This window comes from Paroedura picta, chromosome 8 (genome assembly GCF_049243985.1).
Source record: "Paroedura picta isolate Pp20150507F chromosome 8, Ppicta_v3.0, whole genome shotgun sequence".
In the NCBI taxonomy this organism is placed as follows: domain Eukaryota; kingdom Metazoa; phylum Chordata; class Lepidosauria; order Squamata; family Gekkonidae; genus Paroedura; species Paroedura picta.
This window is the reverse complement of record NC_135376.1, coordinates 36405416-36421300: the sequence shown is the minus strand read 5'-3', so window position 1 is coordinate 36421300 and position 15885 is coordinate 36405416. Positions and strand designations below refer to the sequence as shown.

General features: G+C 42.8%; 1 protein-coding gene across 5 annotated transcripts in view; it reads right to left on the bottom strand.

Moving 5' to 3' along the window:
• Positions 1 to 693, bottom strand: part of BOK (BCL2 family apoptosis regulator BOK) — a 28534-nt gene extending 27841 nt beyond the window's left edge. Inside the window, exon 1 of one of the 5 annotated variants that reach the window (XM_077349052.1) lies at positions 454 to 693. The gene's annotated coding sequence lies outside the window, so the exon portion shown is untranslated. Of the gene's footprint in view, positions 1 to 115; positions 430 to 453 lie in introns of those variants that run through there. The other 4 variants (XM_077349048.1, XM_077349047.1, XM_077349049.1 and 1 more) reach the window with 4 other exon arrangements.
• Between the last annotated feature and the right edge of the window lie 15192 nt (positions 694 to 15885).

Here is a 15885-nt window from a genome sequence, read left to right as displayed (position 1 = left end):
CTCTTTGCCTGACATCCTGAAAAAATACTACAGACATCACTGAACTAGAGGGACTGAAATCTAATTCACACTGTCTTCAAGTTAAGACAGGCAAGAAAAGAACCTGAAAACTTACCCAATACCTCTGCAGAGAAATATACCACCTGGACAAGGCAGTCATTTTTAAAAGCTTGTTTTCTAAGGAGGAAGGACTTTTCCATTTCTGCAGGACAAGCAGCAGAATCCTGACCAAATTATTTCAAGAAAACTCAAACACAGACATAAAGAGAAACAGGTGCCTAAAATGAGGCACAGAACCATTATTCCCCAGCCGACTGAACCTGATTTCGGCAGGAGCATAAACAAGACGATGTACCCACATCAGTGTCAAGGCACTAGGAATGGTGGATTGGCATCTTACCCATCCTGTCCTAAACTTAGCCCAGAGAAACAAAACAGCAAGTTGCCATTTACCTTACCAGTGCATTTCCACCCCAAGTTTCCCTGACAGTTTCTCTTCCCCTCTGCCCTGCCTCCTGGACCTACTCTATGCCAAGACCACGAGGAGTCTCAGTTCCAGTCTCAGCTCTTGCGGCTACATGGCACCATTCCTCTAAGGAGCCGGAGCCACTCTTCTTGCCGTCTACACGGAGCTTTCCGGCTTGTCAGATGCAGCTCTGCTCTTTTTGAGAGGGAGGGACGCTCCTGACTCTAGCCTTGTAAGGAAGGTGAATTAACCAGGAGGCGGAGTTAACTCTAGTTGGGAAGACTCTTCCCGCCCCGTCGCTCTTTTAAGGACGCGCTTGGAAACGGGGAGGCGAAATGCGTGTGTGTTTTGCCGCGGGGACTTATGACTATTCCCAATTTTAACAAAATCCCTCGGCTCCTAATCTATAAAATGGGGGACAGCAAGGACGCCGTGCAAAAGATGTCGTGACTCTGGTTACATTAAATGGGTTTTGAACTGTTCTAACGTGAGGGTGACTGCTGGCTTTTGAAACCTGAAAGATGCTCATGCGGTTCTTAAGACTTCATATTACTCACCGTGTGGATTTGTCACAGCAATGCCCCCCACCGTTTTGTGAACCTTTGAGAAAATGGCCACTTGAGAAGGTAGACAACGGCATTTTACCCTAGTAAAGTCCCTTCCTTCCCCTTCCCATATCCCACCCTCCCCAAATCAAGTATTTCCCAGCCCAGAGCTGACAACCCTAGAATTATTCCTTGAGAGAGCCAGCTTGGTGTAGTGGTTAGGAGTGCAGACTTCTAATCTGGTGAACTGGGTTCAATTCCCCTCTCCTCTCCCACATGCAGCCAGCTGGGTGACCTTGGGCTTGCCAGGGCACTGATAAAGTTCTGACCGAGCAGTAATATGAGGGCTCTCTCAGCCTCACCCACCTCACAGGGTGTCTGTTATAGGGTGTCTGGGAGAGGAAAGGGAAGGTGATTGTAAGCTGCTTTGGGACCCCTTTGGATAGAGAAAAGAGGCATATAAGAACCAACACTTATTATTATTGCCAATGATATTTCTGATTAACTTCAAAGCTCCTTCCCTCACCACTGTCAATTGGCTGCTGGGTATCTATATATCTGGGGCTAGGAGTCAGGAAGATTTTGAAGGCAAACGAAATAGGTTTCAGTTGTCATTAGTATTGCTAAAAAAAATTACCTAGCAATGAAGGCCTAAGCAAAGTGATACCCTTCTAAATGTATGGGCTTATAATGTTCTGTGTAAACCGCCCAGAGATGCAAAGAAATGGGCGGTATAGAAATATAAATAAATAAATAAATAAATAAATAGAAAATAAAAATAACCACTGTGACTTTTCTTCAGTGGGAATAATGTTGGAATGCCTAATAGGGATATTATGAAATAAATGAGATTTTAAAAATGTTGTCTATCCTAATTTTTAGATTGGGTTATACATTTAAAAAAATTAAAAGGGATAAGAGACTAAGGAGCAAAAAAAACTGTGAAAGGTTGAATATGCAGTTTGATATTGGCTGCATGTCATTTCTATAAGTAGCATGACCCATCCATGAAGGCATGGAAATTGAAGCTGAAACTGAACTGAACAAGTATTTCCCAGTACTTGCAATTATTGGCATGCTAACTTTTGTTTTTTTGCATCCTATATATAGCTCTATTAGTCCAGAAAATACAGGAAACTACAAGTTCTGAACCTCCAGCATCAAATTATTATTATTGTTATTGTTATTTTCAATTTATTTCCCGCCACTCCCTTACGGCTCGTACGGCTCCCTTTGCTCCCCAACCCACTCCTTTCCCATCCCTTACAGCTCCCTTTGCTCCCCAACCATTGCAGCTTTAGGAGAATGTGAACTTTAACATTTATCAAGCAACCATCTAGGAGCCATTTTACTTTTGTACATCAGAAATTATTTGTTGAAGTCCAGGAGAATTATCTGTGGGGTATCTTAACATTCAAATAATACTAATTTTTGTGGGAGAGGGTAAAGTACTTCCGGTGCACAAAGTATGTACAGTGAGGTAAGAAGAGCCGTTCTAAACCATGAATGCATCCCAACTGTTTATTGGATTATTTGCATTCATGTGTCATGTACTGGTTTTTGTTCCCCAAACTGCAAGCCTTCTCAGAAACAATCTTTGTTACAGATGCAGCTATCTCAAAGCCCAAGCTTTGCAAAATGGCTACTATGGTAAAAACAGACATGCCACTTTAAAAGCAGGTACAACTTCAGTTTTTAAAAGGTACATCTGCATTTATCTTTTGTACTACAGGAAGAAAGAAAAATCACAAACATTTAAAATAAAATGAGGATGTACTTGTTACATCTGAGGCATCAGGTTTTCACAAACTGGACCTTTCCTATTCTACTTACCACCACCACCACCACCACCACCTCCTCCTCCTCCTCTTATATCAGAAGATAATATGTCTGACTATAGAATAGTAAAATGGTTACACCCTTCTCACAATTATATTTGTACACTAGCTCAGATGAGGAATGTTTCTTATTCCATGTGAATTTAAGAGCCATAGCACATTGCAGATATTATACTAAGTACCAGTCTCCTGGTGCCAGCAGAAGATGGTCAAAGAGGCGTCATGCCTAAAGAAGGGGAAGAGAGACTTATTTAGACCTAGCCAGTAAGGAAGTGTCAGAGGGGATTGACAACTTGCCCTTGTTGGCCCTTATGCACCATGTAGACTAATAAGATACGCATGAAAAGCTATTTATCAGGAAAAGTCATGCAGCATTTGACGGACATAATCTACATCACTGGTTTGCAGAACATCAACAAAAAGAGTGCCTGTTTATGGTTTGCTATTTAAAACACTGTCAAGTGGTTTTATAAAGTGTCATTTTACAGACCAGAGAACAACCTCATAAACTAGACAAAACCAGTGAAAAGCCGGAGAATGAGGTGGCTGTCTCTGTCTCTCTTTAGACATAACAAGAATGTTTGGTTAAACCACCGTTTCCTCCTTTGGTTATTTGATACATAACATGAAGAACAAAATTAAACAAAGACGTACACATCAAGCAACAAAAAGAAGAAAACTATAAGAGAGCCACATCCACACCAAAGGGCATATGTAATTAAAAAATCGGCTGTCTGAAAAATCTATTGTTTCTGTTTCTGCATTTCAAACATTGCAACATTTGCTTGAACTGTAATGTGAAAGAGTTGAGTTTATTTCATTTCATGCCCCTTGATGAGCTGAGTTTTTAAAAATCCATCCGTTTCATCCATTTCTTTCACATGATGCAGAATAAGAAGAAACAAATAGTGACTAAAAGGGGGAGAGCATCTAATTTCCACAACTTTTATGTTTCTCTTCTTTTGCCTCCCCAGGGTAGTTCTTACTCCCCTGCTTTCACTCATCTGCTACTTATCTACCTACCTTTTTCTGATTCTCCCCAGCAGCCTCTGCTTCCCTTTCCTAGCCCACCCATTTGCTTCTACACCCCATCAGCTTTCCTCTCTACCTTTTTTGGTCTTTCCAGTTGTGACTACCAATCTCAAGGTGAGGCTTGGAGTTCTCCTACAATTACCACTCATCTCCAGACTACAGAGGTAAATTTCCCTAGCTCTATGGCATCAAATCTTCTTTCCCAAAAGTCATCATCTTCAGGAATCATCCCCAAATCTCCAGGAATTTCCAAAAAATTGAGTTGGCAGCCCTAAATTCAGCTTAACTTTCCCATCCTCCTATTGTTTACCATTTTTATTCGATCTTCCTTCTATTTATTTATTTTATTTACATATACTGCCCTCCCCAGCAACTTAGGGCAGTGAACAAGAGTAGTCCATTATCTGTAACCGCACCGTGGGAGTGGTAGAAATAAAGCAGTAAGGGCATTGTGGGTGGAGAAAGGTGCGGGGCAAGTTCGGGATAAAAACTCGAGGGGGCCAATCGGGAGCCGCAAAGCTCTGTCACCTGCCACCACTCCAAGCAGTGGCAGGAGAAAAATAATAAAACCCACTAGCTTTCTTCCTGCTGATATATATCTCAAGACGCCAGGCACAACTCAAGTGAAAATGGCTTGTTGTACGAATCATTGGAACATCTATAACATACAGATACCCACACCCCTGCCCACCAATCCTCCCACTGGTTGCCAGCTTCTACCTGATAACCCTTCTCCTTCCCTTTGCTGACTCTAACTGAGGCTTGGAATCCTCAACAATGCGCTTGAAGGTTGTCTATCAGCCTCCTAGATGGTCACATAAATGTCATAGTCTCCTGAAATCTCAGTGGCATGTTTTTCTTATAGAAGAAGACATTGTGTCTTCTTATTATGATGAGGTGACGATGATTCTAACCACCACCATCTTTTGGGGCATTTCATCATTTTACGCAAAACCTTTCTCAAAATACTAGGGGAGAAATCCTCCCCAATCTGTCCTTGGCCTCCTAATGCAGATTTTTTTGACCCACACTTAATGGCCCAATCCAGAATTAGACATAAAGATGGACATAAGGCTAGTGAGAAGCAAGAGGAATCAATATTCTTTTAAAACACCTTGCCAAGGTTGCTTGTTGCAGCTCAACTTCAGTCATCTTTCAGCAGTTAATTTTCTACCTCAATGGCAGCTGGTTTGCTTTAAATGAAGGCTAAAAGCAATGGCATAAGCAAAAGATGCTCATTATTTCTCTTCAGAGCTAAGCAGGATTGTTATTGATGTAGGAGACAACAAATAATGCTGAATCCTCTCAGCTTCTCACTGCACAGTGAGGGAAGGGCACTTTGAAGGAAATCTGAGAGAAAGCCAGCATGGTGTGATGGTTAGAGTGTTTGACTAACATCTGGGACAGGTTTAAATTCCCACTCTGCCAGAGAAGCTCACTGGGTGTCTTTGGGCTAGTTAGTCCCTCTTAGCCTAACGTACAGCATATGGTTGAGGATGAAATGCAGGAGAGCAGAATGATGCAGATTTGTAAATAAATAAAAATAAAATAAGACACTTCAGGTGTCCACTGGGGACAAAAGCAGGTATAAATTGAATTTTAAAACAGCAACATGGAAACAGCACTGAGACCTTTTCCGCATGGGGAATTAGGTCCCGACCGACACTATTCTGGTTCCCCGCTTCCACATGATGATAGCGCCGTCCCAGGCCTAACCTGATTCAGGCCCTCGATTACCCCACGGCAAGGGAACACGGATATTTCTGCATTCCCTTTTCTGTCCCAGGGCAGGCCCGTATTTCAGGGAAGAGCCGCCTTGGCCCAACTACAATGTCCTGGAAGGGATACAAAATGCCCTAGGCAGCTCCACAATGCTGTGCAGCGCTGCTGAGCTGCTTGGGGCATTTTTGTTTGTTTGTTTATGAACACAGTATTGCTTCCACGTTCCTAAACAGAAAAAAAATGCCACCTCCCCCCCACAGCGGAACCTTTCCACCCCAGCTGCCTCATGTGGAGGCAGAAATCTGGGTAGATGGGATGTGCCGACAAAAACAGTCCCTCATGGGGACACAGGAGAAACTGCCTCATCGCAAACACCTGGCGGCAACACAGCACAGCACCGCCAGTGCAGAAAAAGTATGAGTGGGAAAACACAGGGGCTAGCAGTGTGCAAATGGCATAGGAGGGAAACCCAAAGGAAGAGGCAAAGGTGGAAGAACCATACTTACTTCAATTTAAGTGCCTCTGCTTCTCTTTGCAGTTTTGTGAATGGCTAAAAGCAGCAGCCCCAATTTCTGAACTGGCATGCTGGGTGTGGCACAATCTGGAAGAGCATGAGCTACATGGGCCTCCTTCACTGGTTAATATCACCATTGCAAAGTGACACTGTGCCAGACAAAGAAACATCTATCAAACTGGAGGAATGGTTGTTAGGCCAAACTATATCACCTGAAACATGAGTGTATGGCGTGTGTGTGTGTGTGTGGGGGGGGGGGGTAGCAGTATCATCCGAGTTGAATGGAAAAGCTTCATTAGGGTAATCTCTCTGCTGTCAGAGAATAACATTCGCATGTAGCTTCCATGTGACTAATTCTAGAGCAAGGATTACAGAAGCAAAGACCACTTTACACTTCTGAATTCTCACTGAAATTGTGTCATGGTAAGTAGAGTCCAGTTTAATCATGGAAATGAAACAAGGGAGCAGAAAGTGGGACAGATGGTGTTGTCATTCATTGGAATGATGCTCCTACAGTCTTACTGCGATAAAGTATTCTGAATTCCCCAGGTGGTGGTGGTGGTGGTGATGGTGGTGGAAGGCTTCCAACAAACAGGAAAGAAAGGCTATAATAAAGTGACTACTTAATAATGGTACTGACTATAACTAAAGCACCTTTTCAAAAAGTTTCAATTAACACAACCCTAAGCATGATTGTATAATAGAATGTACTACTCTATATATGAATGTTTGTAGTGCAGAGCCTGAGGGGAGAGGGAAGGCTGGCCACCCACATGGTTCCAGCCTTAACCAAGAACAAAGCCTCCGGGATTCCTAAGAATGTGACAAGGCGAAATGATTCAGCTTTTCCCCAGGGCATTGTCTCCCACTACCTTTTAAAGGCACAGGACAATCTGGTGAGTTAATTTGTTACATTTTTGTTTTGTTCTCCCCCCCCCCCCACATTGGTGAAAAAGAAGGGAGAGGCTGAGTATTTTGGACCAGGCCCTAGAAAATCCTCTGTGTGTGGTAGCAAGGGGTGGGGAGGATAGGGAAAGTAATAACATAATTTGATCAGTCTGCATGCTTACCAGTTCTAGATTTTTCAGCTGCAGCATGAAATCCCATTCACATGGAGCAAGGAACTGCCCATAGAAGCACGTGGGAGAGGTTGCACTTTCCTCATAATGTTTTGTTTATTTATTATTAGAAAATATATATCCTATAATTTTCACAATTCAAAATTAAAACTATAAATATGTACAAATGTAAGCATTATAAAGTAAAAATTATATAATTATTATCAGAACATCCATCGGAAATATAAGCACAGATTTTAACAGGAGAGGGAGAATTAAGCATGGGTAACCTCGCATAAGGCTCAGGATTGTGAGAAGGGGAGGGGGTATACCATCAGGAGCTCCTTGGAGAAATTGAAGGATTAAAAGCTGAGAAGGTACTTTTCAGTGGTGTGATATCTGAAGAAATCTTACTGATAATAATTTCCTTATAACCCTTCACGTATGCAGAAATATAATCAGGAACCAACTTCAGATTCACCTCTAATTTTTATGGGCTGTAGCCTCAGGAAGAGGTCAGGAAGAAGCCTTTGTTATGTACTATATCTGCTGAGCTTCTTAACAACCTGGATTCAAGTAATTACAATTTAATTTCTTTTTACATGAGTAGATGCTGCCCACAAGTGTCCAGAGGCCATTTTCTAAAGCAGGGGTAGTTAAACTGCGGCCCTCCAGATGTCCATGAACTACAATTCCCAGGAGCCCCCTGCCAGCATTCGCTCCTGGGGGCTCCTGGGAATTGTAGTCCATGGACATCTGGAGGGCCGCAGTTTGACTACCCCTGTTCTAAAGGTCATTTCACAGCTGTTTACAACTGCAAATTCGAGCTTGAGGCGTCTGTTAAATCCGTGGGTTCAGGAGGCACAGACACTGCAAGTGTATTTCAGCTCTTTATTGGTCCCAGCAGAAGACACATGCTGAACTGACTGGATTGGAAAAGCACCCCCCCCCCAAAAAAAAACACCCCTCTGTATACACGGCAGAACAATGGAAAGTTCCCATCAGCACACACTATTGGTTACTTATGTTTTAAACTGACTGGATCTGGCTGCAAACTGGCCAATTGTAATTGTGATATTACAATCCTGCCTTAGGCCTCAAGCTCTAGTCCTCAGCAGATCCACATACACAACAGCTTCCATCCAGTTTCTTTACGGAAGCAAAAGTTAAAGTCACGGTTACTGAACTGAAATGCTTCTGTATCACCCACCAGCGGATCCTTCAGTAAATCAGCTTCCAGCAGCTGTTTCCTTTTTTGATTCGCTGTCTTAAAAAAAAAAAAAAACCACTGGTATGTCATTTGTACTATTAAATTGTAGTTCATCTTAAAAGAAATTCAGATATACACATGGGCAAAATGATCCCTGACAGATTGGGAAACTGACAAGAAGCCAATTTTAGGATGATAAGGCTAAAGATGGCAGGGGGGAGGAACAGATGGCTCTGTGGAAATCATTTGTGGTTTCTCATTTATATGTAGCAGAAAGGAGGCTGCTGAGGTGATGGTGGGAGGGGGGGGGGAGAGATTCCAAGCCTGTCAGGTTCCAAGGCAGCCTCATAGTCTCAGGAGTATAATACAGGTAGAGAAAAGTTGAATCTTCAAACTCTCTAATTTACTATAAACATTAACTCCTGCAAAGGGAAGATCTGGATCAAAATCAGAACTCGGTGGGATGCAGTTTAACCATCAATGCCATTTTGCAAGTTGGTGTAATACCTGGGGGGGGGGGCATCATTGACACTGGAAAAATAGTGCAAGGAAGATGGGCTTCAGTGCCCTGGTCCCCATCCAAATCAGGGCCCCCATTTAATTGCTATTTATAGAAACATATGAGACAGAAGGTCTCTCAAGTCTTCACTATTTTCCTCCAGTTTCCATAAAGTACTTTGAAAATGAGGGCCAAACTACAATCAAATTTGTAATAATATCCTCTAACCCAGGGGTAGTCAAACTGCGGCCCTCCAGATGTCCATGGACTACAATTCCCAGAAGCCCCTGCCAGCATTCGCTGGCAGGGGCTCCTGGGAACTGTAGTCCATGGACATCTGGAGGGCCGCAGTTTGACTACCCCTGCTCTAACCTGTAATTAGACATCAAAAAACAACAGCAAAGGGACCCAGTATGGTTCAGGTTGTAACAAAAGGAAAGAAGGAATTAATTTGTCCACACACCCCTCACGAAACTGTCCCCTCATGATCCGTTTTTAGCCCTGACAGAGAAGAAGAGAGGCAGGCAGGAAGGCAGTTCAGGGCACAGAAGGGAAGTTGTAAGGTAAACACCACAAGGGCTTTTGCCCCCGTTCATATGGTGTCCCACACAGCTGCTTCCGAAACTGACAGTGTTTTCATAATCAGAGAGGTACATTTATTGGGATTTAAATTGAAAAGGTTATATACACTGTTTACTGTCTTATTTTTTTGCCCATTTGTCATGGATTTACTGTTTATTTAAAAAATAGTGAAATATCAGGGTTTTTTGGGGGAACTCCCGCAATAGTTTCCAACATTGCTTCCTAATCTCCTAGACATTAAACATTCCCTGATATTACTTCCTATTTGCAGTCCTAAGCTGCTGAAAACAATAAGGAAGAGATAGTTAGCATTTCAAAATGGCGAGACAACTGGGAAATGGACAGGCCATTCAAACCACCATATCAATAGGACCATTCCTTAGTTCGAGACAATTCTGTGTCATCATAATTGAATGAATACATTATGATTAAATAATAGAAACAACCTATGGGGAACCTGGCTTTTTCACCTCTGGAGCTGAGACATCAAGAGATGTATACAATAATCTAAATTCTTTGATTTGTGGACGATCAGTGGCTTCAGTCTGAAGAACAGCAGGCACCAAATAAATGACAAACCAAAGGTATGGAATTAAGGTTGCCAGGTCCCCCCTGGTCACTGGTGGGGGCTGTGGGGGGAAGGTTGCCAGATCCAGATTGAGAAACTCCAGGAGGTTTAGGGATGGAGTCTGGGGAGGGCAGCAACCTCTATAGGGTACAATGCCATAAAGTCCACCCTCCAACACATTCATTTTCTCCAGGGAAAGATCTCTTTAGTCTGCAGATAAGATGTAATTCCAGGGGATCCTTAGGTCCCACCTGGAGGCTGGCATCCCTATTTGGAATTGTTTTGGCAAGAGAATACTACCACCTGGAGGCTAGAAAAAGCAAAAATACCTGGAAAAGATTTAACACTCTGGTCTCAGGACAAGATACATGCCAGCACAGCTTGTCACTAGCAGGGATGCTTCCATGCTTGGTTGGAGACGGATGGAACCAGCCACTAGTCTCTTTTCATTATTTCTTTTCACAACTGGGAAAGTGTCTGCCATTAATTAGTAACAGACAGTTTTATTTCTCCAATGTTTTTGTGTACTGCTATTGAATTCAAAAGGACTGATTATCTGTTTTAGCAAAGAATTATCATATGGCATCATAGGGCTTAATTTGGATATTATGGTACAGTTTACTAATTTGCCACAATTTATTTTGCCTTATAGCTCTACACTTATGATGATTGTTGATTCAGTATGAGGAAGAGTGCATGCACTCAAAAACTCACACCTTGAATAAATCTTTGTTGGTTTTAAAGGTGCTATCGGACTCTATTTTTGTTATGCTACTTTACACAACTACCCACTAGAAAGAGATTCTGGTCACCTTCTCATTTGCTTGCTCTTTCCCCCATTTTGGAGGAATTTGACCATCAGAACCACTGTAGAAAAGAACCAGTGGTAAGAAGTATCAGCTAAGACACATTTCATCAAATTTGTTTATTTATTCAAAATCCTCCTCAGAGTCACTTAGAATTAAAAGCACAAGCCATTAAACATCTATAGAATTATCCATAAGAGCTGACAAAATAATTAATTAAAAGTCTGGATAAAAAGATGTCTTTTAACCTGGTGCTGAAAAGGAAGTAAAGTTGGTGCCAGGCAAGTTTCAAGGGGGAGGTTTATCAAAGGCAAGGTGTCATCAAAAATAATGCTTTATTTCTAGCTTTCCCCTGCTTCACATCTGAGTGTGGGACAGAACAGAGCTTGAGAAACCAGATTTAACTGGCAGGCTGGATAGTATGGGAATGGGATTCCCAACCAGGGTTACATGGCCTTTTCCAGAAGCTCAGATGGCTGCTGACACCACTAGATGTCACTGGAGCCCACTTCCCCTGCTGCTCTACAGACCATGGCCTAGTCTGCACACTATAGATAATGCACTTTCAATGCACTTTAGAAGTAGATTATTCTGTTCCACACAGGAAAATCCAGCTGCCAAAGCACATTGAAAGTGCATTATCCTATGTGTGCGGAATGGGCCCTAGTCTCTTTCTCCACAATGGAAATGGTGAATGATCAGTGATTGACTGGCTGGCTCCTGTATCTTACTTCCGCACTCACTTCTCTGAAGAAGCATGTCACCACTTCTGGGGCTCCTCAAAGCCTGAAAATTATTTCAGGGATTCCTCCGTGGTTAAAAGGTTGAAAAAGGATGAACCCATATGATTACCCACTGTATACCTAACTGTATGATCAAATACTTCCTGGACTCTGCTGCTGTCTTGATGGGATTTTTAGAAACAAGTTTGCTAACTGGAGTTTCAATAGAGTTAGGAGGCATATTCAATTTACCAAAAAAGGAAAACAAAGTATGTTACTACAGCAACCAATCAAGTAATTCTTAGCTTCACCAGCAATTATGTGGTAGGACTTTATATTTGGAATATGACAAATCGAGAATTAGTTCTTCAGTTTGCCTCTTTGTTTTGTTATATTCACCGTTAAAAAGGATGTGATTTCTATCTGCATGCTTGGAACTTTCTGTCATACATTGATGCAACATGATTTTATTAGGTGGATTTTAAGTGGGTAGGCATGTGCCAGTGCCTACCCACTTAAGGGATGTGCCATTGTTTGTCTCTTGTGGCCCTTCCTTGCTTACCCAGGGAATTGCTGATTGCCACTGTGGGATGGTAGGTGAATTCCCTCCAAGCCAGGCTAGATTCTGAAGATTTTTGGTGTTTGGGGGAATCACTTGGGAATGAAATTGGGGTCATTGCGGGTGGGAAGGTAGTTCCTGTGCATGGGGGTTGGACTAGATAACCCTGGAGATCCCTTTCAACTCTATGATTCATGTTTGGGAGAAAGAGGTTTGAGCATAGGCTAGCAAACATCCTTCCCAGTACCTTTACACCAAAAGAGCAGCTTTGCCAATATTTTATTATGGTGTAACATCTGTGTGTTATCAGGAAAGGAAGCAGATTGTCCTTCTCCACGTTGATTTAATTTATAATATTGATGAGCTGTATTTTAATTGAAAACTGTTCACACAAGATGGCTTGCAAGGTTTAGTGTGAGAACCACACTAATTTTCAAACATCCAACAATACAAAAGTTTTCATTTTTTTTGCAAAAAGGAGACCAGAAAATAATTTATACAGATTCCTGAGCATTCCATGAAGTCTAGTCAATACTGACATCTACACATAATACTGGGGCTTTGGGAGCGGTTTTCTCAAATGTAGCAAATTATATCCACTCCTGGATATCGCGGGAGAAAGTCGTGTTACCGTGGATCAATCATAGATGTTGCAGAGGGAAAATTTAAAGTGCTAAATATCAAAACTGAAATCAAATAACATGTAGATTACTTTTTAAAATTTGAGGTCACCGGGAATAAAAAAACCAGTGCAGATTCAGCCCAGGTTTTCACTAGCAAATCTTAAAGTCCTGAGGGGCTCATATAGGAAAAAACAGCCAACCAGTTAGGGTTACTTACCAAATGGCTGGGCAATAAAGGTCCAGCCTGTTTAATAAATGCTTGAAGGAACATTCTTTGCCAAATTATGTTATTTCCCTCTATGCTATTTTAAACTACTTAACTAAATTTTAAGATGCATGATAAAGACTGCAATACAGATAGACCACGGCTGTTTTAGTAATATTCTGTAATTGTTTATTGCTTTACCTCGAGTTGCTTGATCTGTTGCTATGAAGTAAAGAGCAAGTCTGAGAGAGAAAATCACTACTAGTTTATCCATTCAATTCAAAATTAATAGTATATCCACGCACATTGGCCATCCATCTTATAACACAACATGAACAAACACAGTTTTAGAGCAGTCAGTTTCTTGGTAGCAAAAATAATCTTATACACAACTACATAAACGAAATTAAACTAATAAGACTTTCCAAATGTTGCTACTTAAATATTTAAAGTATGTGAACAATAGTTGGTATAAACCTGAAAATCACTATCTGTTCATTAAAAGAACACTGTGGACACAAATTTCAGCATAGAATTCTTTTCCCCAGTGAACACCAACTTCAGATTATTAATATAGATTGCCATCAAACCATATTGAAAACAAGAAAAAGTAGTCAATTAATGCCATTTGCCTGCCATCTTGTGGTGACTCTGAAAATAAGATCATATACATGAAAAGAGTAATACAAAGGACAGTATTGGAAAGCGTACATGTCAGTGAAAGAAGGGGCTGGATCCTGTGGGTGGAAGGGGGGAGATTTTCACCAAATATTCCCTCCCACTGCAGACCTCTAACTCTCCCCAGGAGTAGCGGGGGGGGGGGGGCTTGGAGACTGCAACAGGAGGGGGACGTGAGAAAATTCAGAACATAAGAACCCTGCTGGATCAGACACATGTTCCATTTAGTCCAGCGTCTTGTCTCACACAGTGCCCGCAGTTCCTCTGGACAGCCAACAAAAGGGCATGGAGGCTGACACCTTTTCCTGGTGTTGTCTCCTGGTTCTGGGATTCAGAAGATTAGTGCATCTGACCGTGGAGGTTCCCCTCAGTTGCTACAAATCTTTCTAATCCCCCTTTAAGTTCACATTATATTTATTGTACTCCACCAATGGCCAGGGGGACTTGGCAATCCTAAATTAAATGTTTATTATGGGAATAGCCTCTCATTTGTCAATTGGAAGATGTGAAGTTGTTGCTGAGAGATGGAGGGAACTTGAGGAACAAGGCAGACTACACTACTTTTTGCAGCTTGTTGGCCTCATTCCTTAAAGAGGTGCTGACATATGTGGGACACATTCCCATCACTTCTTTTTCTTAATTCAAAGAATATGGGGAGAGGGTTGCAGTTGCTCAGTGGTGAAGGGAAATCACTCTATATATGCTTAGAGGTACTTGTATACATTTTCTTAGCAATACTGTGCTATGGATGCACTGGAAAATATTGGATGGCTGATTCTTGATGGAACTGGGTAACAGTAAAGGATTCTTAGGGTCTGGCTTACAATTTTTTCCTAATGTTTCGGCATTCCTCTGCTCTAACATGGGGCCACTGTCCTCTAAATGGTGCAGATGCAGTACATACACACACACACATACATACATATATTTATTTATTTATTTATTTATTTATCATACTTATATACCGCCCTCCCCGGAGGCTCAGGGCGGTTTACATCATAACAGAGAACAATACATTAAACAGTCTGTAACATGTATAACTGATAACTAATAATTGTAACCAAAATAACAGCACAATATAACGGTATAACAATATAGTTCTACAAACAGGTCCAGGGCTTATTGATGGGATTCTGAGGGGGGTGGTTTATTTATTGAATTCTGAGGGGGGGGTGGGGGGGAGCAGGGGCCCTTGGTCGCTGTTGATTATGTCTGGTCTCAGCCAAATGCCTGGTGGAGGAGCTCCTTTTTGCAGGCCCTGCGGAACTGTTTAAGCTCCGTCAGGGCCCTGATCTCTTCTGGGAGCTCGTTCCACCAGGTAGGGGCCAGAACAGAGAATGCTCTGGCCCTGGTCGAGACCAGACGGACTTCTTTAGGGCCAGGGATCCTTAGCTGGTTGGTGGTAGTAGAGCGCAGAGCTCTTTTGGGGGCATAGGCGGGGAGGCGGTCCCTCAGGTACACTGGGCCCTGACCGCGTATGGCCTTGAAGGTAATAACCAGAACCTTTAGTCTGATCCGGAATTCAACTGGTAACCATTGCAGCTGGTGGAGAATAGGCCGGATATGAGACCTCCACGGTGTTGCTGTGAGGATCCTGGCTGCTGCATTTTGAACCAGTTGTAGTTTCCGGGTCAGGGCTGAGGGCAGGCCTGCGTAGAGCGAGTTACAAAAGTCCAGTCTAGAGGTGACCGTCGCATGGATCACTGTGGCTAGATGTTCCGGGGCCAGGTAGGGCGCTAGTAGTTTGGCTTGGCGGAGATGGTAAAATGCCAGCCGCGCTACCTTTGTGATCTGGGCCTCCATTGTGAGGGAGGCGTCCAGAATCACGCCTAGGTTCCTGGCGGAGTAAGCCGTAGAGAGCTGCACGCCATCCAGGGTAGGCAGGCGCGCTTCCTCACATGGCCCCTTCCTACCCAGCCACAGGACCTCCGTCTTTGAAGGATTGAGCTTCAGACGACTCTGCTTGAGCCATCTCGTCACTGCTTCCAGGCAGCTGGCTAATGCTTCTGGGGGAGAGTCAGGGCGGCCATCCATCAGGAGGAAGAGCTGGGTGTCATCTGCATATTGGTGGCAACCCAGCCCAAACTTCCGTACCAGTTGTGCGAGAGGGCGCATGAAGATGTTAAATAGGATAGGAGAGAGGACCGCTCCTTGTGGGACTCCACAAGTAAGTTGCCGGCGGTCTGATGTTTTCTCTCCTATTGCAACCCTCTGTCCACGATCCTGAAGGAAGGAGATCAGCCATTGAAGGGCTGTCC